Below are 6,042 nucleotides of genomic sequence, written 5' to 3' on the forward strand. Positions count from 1 at the left end.
CCTTGACCTTCTGCAGCAAGAACTTCAGGTCCACCTCATTTTCAGCAAGCAGGGTTGTGTCGTCTGCATAACACAGGTTGTTGATGATTCTTCCACCAATCCTAATGCCACGTTCCTCCTTGTACAGCCCAGCGTCTCAGATGATCTGATCTGCATACAGATTGAAAAGGTATGGAGACAAAATACATCCCTGACGGACCTTTCTCTTGATTTTGAACCATCCAGTGTCTCCCTGCTCTGTTCTGATGACTGCCTCTTGGTCCAAGTATAAGTTTCACATTAGCACAATCAAATGTTCTGGGATTCCCATTCTTCTCAGAGTCAGCCATAACTTGTGATCCACACATTCAAAATTCTTTGCATAGTCAATGAAACACAAATAGACATTCTTCTGGTATTCTCTGTTTTCTGCCAAGATCCATCTTACATTAGCTATAAGATCCCTAGTACCACGACCTCTTCTAAATCTAGCCTGCACATCTGGCAGTTCTCTGTTGACGTATTGTTTCAAATGTTTTTGGATAATTTTCAGCAGAATCTTGCATGCATGTGATATCAATGATATTGTTTGATAATATCCACATTATGTTGGGTCACATTTCTTTGGAATGGGAACAAATATCAAAGTACAATTAATATTCAGATCTTGGTATTTTCCAAGTAACCATTGAAGAAAAATAGACATGAACATTGGAAAAAGATTACAGATAGCATTATCGATAGGCCAGGAACAGTTCTAACTGCAGAGCAAATGAGTTTATTTAATCCGATAACAATACTAAGAAGGATAAATTTTATTATTGAGAAAAAGAAAATTGAGGTACAGAATAGAATCATCAAGTGACTTGTCTGTCATGCTAGCAAGGAAGTTATAAGAGGAAGTATCGAATGTGTGTTCTTGGTGATCATGTTAAGTCATCTCAAACATAACACCAAATAATTCCTGCTTTCAGGTGCTGAGGACACAAAAAGGTCAAGAAAGCTGTGACATGGGGATGCTCATCTGCCATCTGGATCCCTCATCTATTGAGTCCCTACTAAGAGCAGAAAGTCTTTTATACGCATGACCTTACTTAAGCCTCTTGGGAGCCAGATGCCATTACTACCTCTTGTTATAGAGGTTGTTGTTGTTATGTGCCATCGAGTTGCCTGAGACTCATAGACACCCTGTGTCCAATAGTTCTGAGCCCTGCTCTATCCTCAGCCAGTCTCACTGTCTCTGACACACCTACCCCCAATGCCCCAGTTACTATGTCAATCTGGGGTTTCCCTCTTCTGCACTCTTCTAAGTATGATATCCTTCTCCAAGGACTGGTCCCTTTTGAAATATGCCCAATGTATGTGAGTTGGAGCTTCAAACCTTGTCTTCAAGGAGTAGCTTGATCTCATCCTTTCAAAAACAGACCTGTTTGTTCTCCTAGCAGTCCACGGTATATTCAATACTCTTCTCCATCATCAAAACTCAAGGAAATCAATTTTTCTTCTGTCATCTTAGTCATTGTCCAGCTTTCTATTGCATAGCAAATAATTGTGAAAATCATGATTTGAATCAGGTCACCTTAGTTTCAAGACTGACATCATTACTCATTAGCACTTTGGAGCGGTCCCTGACAGCAGATTTCTCTAATGTAATTTATTAATTTCCTGACTGCTTCTGTCAAGAATGTTGATTATTCTAGATGGGAATATAGATGAGAATCTATATTTTTAAAAGCTTTCTATTATGAGATAATCCACAGTCTACACTCTTGGAACCAGCAGCCAGGAAATTAAAAGTTGAATTGCATTGGGAAAGTCTACCGTCAGAGACCTCTCCAAAGTACTGAAGAGCAGCTATGTCAGTCTGGAGACTAAGGTGTGCCTGGCCCAGGCCATAGTCTTTGCAATTACTTGCTATGCATCAGAAAGCTGGACAATGACTAGGGATGATAGAAGGAGAATTGATGCCTTTGAACTGTGGTGATGGAGAAGAGTATTGAATATACCATGGACTGCTAGGAAAACAAACAGGTTCATTCTAGAGAGGGTGAAAACAGGCTGCTCCTTGTAGGCAAGGATTCTGAAGCTTCTTCTGCCGTACTTTGGACATGTTGCAAGGAGGAACCAGTCCTTGGAGAGGGATGTCATGCTTGGGAGGGTAGAGGGACAGCACAAGAGAGGAAGACTTTTGATGAGATGAATTGATTCAGTGACTGGGGTAATATGAGGTGTGTCAGAGACAATAAGATTGACCCATGATAGAACAGGGTTTAGGGCTATTGGATGTAGGGTTTCTATGAGTCGCAAGCGACTCGATGGCACATAACAACAACAACATAATGAGATAAAATTAGACTCACAGAGAGTTACAAAACAGTACAGAGCACTTGTGAACTCTTTGCCAGCTTATATAGGAAAGACTTCATTTTAAGCACTTTGAGAAACTTTCTCCCATGTCCAAAAGCAAATGCGTAAAGGATCCAGGAGTTTCAGGGCCATTCTGACTCCCAAGTCGGTCCCTCAGTCACTTCCAAGCTGTTCACGCTGTCTGTCATGGTTTTTAGCTAGGACTCTAAGTATGGGTTCTCCTAGTGCGTGGCTTCACCTAACTGCCTGAATTACATTAAACAAATTGCTTACCCCATCTCCCAAATAAGATGAGTCCTTCTGTCCCCTTTCTCTGTGTAGACCACTGTTGGGTGATGGCAGAGGTGGGTGAGGCAGAGGTCAGAAGAGGATGAGACTAACACCCAAGAGAACTCATGGTCATTTTCCACAGGACACTCAGCCCACAGCTCTTTAATAGTGTCAACCTGACCCAGACACTGAAAGAGTATAGTGTCAACGTTTAAGTGGAGGTTACTCCAAGATCAGCATAAACTGGGTCACAAAGAGAAACAGAAGATGAATGATTAGCTTTATAGGAAATGAGAGGCAGCCCGGGTGGAACAATTCCTAGCAAGTTGCACTACCAATCCAAAGGGTTCAAGTTTCCGGCGTTTCAGATCCACTAGCTGCTTCATGGGAGAAAGACGGGCAGGCTCCTTCTGTTAACATTTACTACCTCAGAAGCTCTATGGAGGGTTGCTGTAAGTCAGAACCTACTTGACGTCAGAGAGTGAATGAATGAGTGAGAGAGCAAATTTATTTCATCATTACAGGAAAAATATGTTCATCCACCTAAGAGAAGGAATTGGACAAGAGTTTTTAATTGGTCTTTTCTTTCCTCTAAGTGTCCCCACTGCTCCAGTCCTCCCTCTGTTACAGAATAGTATCCATCTCAGATGCTGGCAGCTGTACAGTCCACAAGCCACCAGTCATCACATTCAGACCCAGTGGCTATTGTTCCAGGAACACAGAGCGAGAGATGTGGAGCCTTTTTGTGGGGCCTGAGCTCAGTGAACCCCGAGAGAGGTTAGGGGTATAGGTTGTATAACTCTAGAGCTAAACTTCGATCTGGAGAGACACGTGTGCATGTGTGTCCTGTAATACATTTCTTTTCTTATGTGCTTATGATTTGGGGAGCCAGTAGACCTCAAGGCCCAAGGAAGAGGCCCTTTTCCCAGATCTAAGAAGAGTTCACTGTGTACTTTTAGACAAGGGTTTTCCAAGTTTAGTGAATCTTGAGTTTGAGGGGCCAGAGAAGGAGGTAAGGACATCTGGGATCGACTGCAGGGCCTTGCACACCCTCTCTGGGCCTCAGGCTCCCCATCTGTTCCCAGAGGGGGCTGGGCCCACCAGAGCTGGCATCAGAGCTCACCCAGAGAGCAGACATAAAGGGCCTCATTGAACTGTAGGCTCTGTGGCTGCTGTCCTGACAAAGCCCTTTTTTCCCTGAGCCACAATAGCCTTGTCAGGCAGGTATGGGGCCTGCATCATTGTCTCCCCAGAAAAGAACAACAAGCTTCACTGTCTGCCCTTGCTTGGTCTCCTCAGAGAGGGCAGGGGCTCTGAAAGGGTCTGGCCAGTCAGGGACAGATGAGCTCTGTCCTTAGCCCACCAGGAACTGGTGAAGCAGCACAGCTAAGCTAGCGAATTATGCAGGGATGAACAAGAAAACAAACTTACCAAACCCCAAATTTCTTTCACCTTGACTCTTTAAAGTGCATGTTCACACACATCATAAGGTAGCACTGTCCACTATGGCCATATGCCGCATGTGACCATTGAATAGGTCCATCTGTGACAATCAAACATATCCCAGATATTGCCAAATGTGCCTGAGGGTGAGGCACAAAATTGCCTCCAGTTGAAAACTGGAGCAAAAATACATGCTAGATTTAAAAATCTTAGTTTAAGAAAAGGCGGGGAAATATCACATTAGTGATTTTTAAAATATTGATTACATGCCCAAATAAGAATATTTTGGATAAATATTTTAAATTAACGGAGCTCTAGAAGCCTGTGGGTAAGAAGTTACACTGCCAAGTGGTTACAAGGCAAGTGCTTTGAATCCACACTAACTGCTTCTTGGGAGAAAAATTAACTACGCCTCCCGTGAGATTTACAATCTTTGAAAACTTGTTGGAGGGTCAGCTATGACTCAGTTCTGATTCAAAAACAATGAACAACAGTAATATGTTTGGTTAAATAAAAGATATTATTGTTGTCATTATGCTCCATTGAGTCAACTCACAGGGACCCTGTGCACAATAGCTCTGAATTCTGCTCTATCCTGGGCCAATCTCACTGTCTCTGATACACCTACCCTCATTACCCAGTTACTGAGTCAATCTGTCCTCATCCAGGGTCTTCCTCTCCTGTAATGTCCCTTCACCCTTTCAAGCATGATGTCCTTCTCCAAGAACTGGTTTCCCCTAGCAACATGGCCAAAGTGTGTACGCCGGAGCTTCAAAATAAAATATATAGTATTATTAAAACTAGTATCGCCTATTTCTTGTTGAAAATGTACACAACAGAACACACTCTACTTTAACAATTTCTACATGTAAAATCAGAGACATTGACCATATTCTTCCTAAATTAGAAGACTTTATAAAGCATAGGATCTTATTGATGCCTTCCGTGTGCATTAAACTTCAAAATGAGATAAATAAAAGTCCTCACACTTAGACCAGTAAGCAACAGATAAACATGATCATAATATGATAAACATTAACATGATCATGATAAAAAGAGGAAGTTTTGAAGTAGTCAAGGATTTCGTTTTACTTAGAACAGCAATCTATACCTATGGAGGCAGTAGTAAAGAAATCAATGTATTGCACTAGGCAAATATGATACAAAAAAGACCTTTGAAAAGCAAAAATGCTAATTTTTATATCTAAAAAAACCACTCTGGTGGCCTAGTTGTAAGAAGCTGTACTGCAATCCCAAAGGCACGCAGGCTGAATTCACCAACTGCTTCACAGAAAAAAGATGAGGAATCTCTTATGAGCTTCCCGATTAAAACAAGCCTGGAAGCAGGAGTAGCATCCACTTCCAAAATGGCTTGCCTCCGGAAACTCTATGTATGAACAGTGCTCAGGCCTTTAGTTCACGGGGTCACTACGAGTTGCCAACAACTCAATGGCACCTAACAACAACAACAACAACAAAACTACACTGGAGAATCAGCTATGGGTTAATTACTACTCAATGGTATACAACAACAACAACAAATGTTCCTGACCAAAGCCAAGGTATTTTCTGTTTGCCCCAAACTCATGTGAAAGTTGGAAAACCAAAGGGGGGAAAACATAGAAGAATTGATACCTTTGAATGATGATGTTGGTGAGAAATATTGAATATATGAACAACTGCCAGAAAGGCCAACAGGCAAAGTCAGAATGTTCCTTAGAAGTGAGGATGGAGAGACTTGGCTTTGCTTACCTTGGACATGTTATCAGGAGTGACCAGTCCCTGGAAAAGCACATCCCCTTTTGTAGACAGTCAATGCTAAAGAGAAATATCTTCAATGAGACAGACTGCAACAGTAGACTCAGACATAACAGTGACTGGGAGCCTGATGCAGGACTAACATTTCCTTCTCTTCTACACGGCGTTTGTTGTTGTTAGGTCCTGTCGAATCAAGTCTAATTTACTCATAAGGTTATATATATA

This window comes from Elephantulus edwardii, unplaced genomic scaffold (assembly GCF_000299155.1).
Source record: "Elephantulus edwardii isolate Elephantulus edwardi_28Jun2011 unplaced genomic scaffold, EleEdw1.0 scaffold00354, whole genome shotgun sequence".
Lineage (NCBI taxonomy): Eukaryota > Metazoa > Chordata > Mammalia > Macroscelidea > Macroscelididae > Elephantulus > Elephantulus edwardii.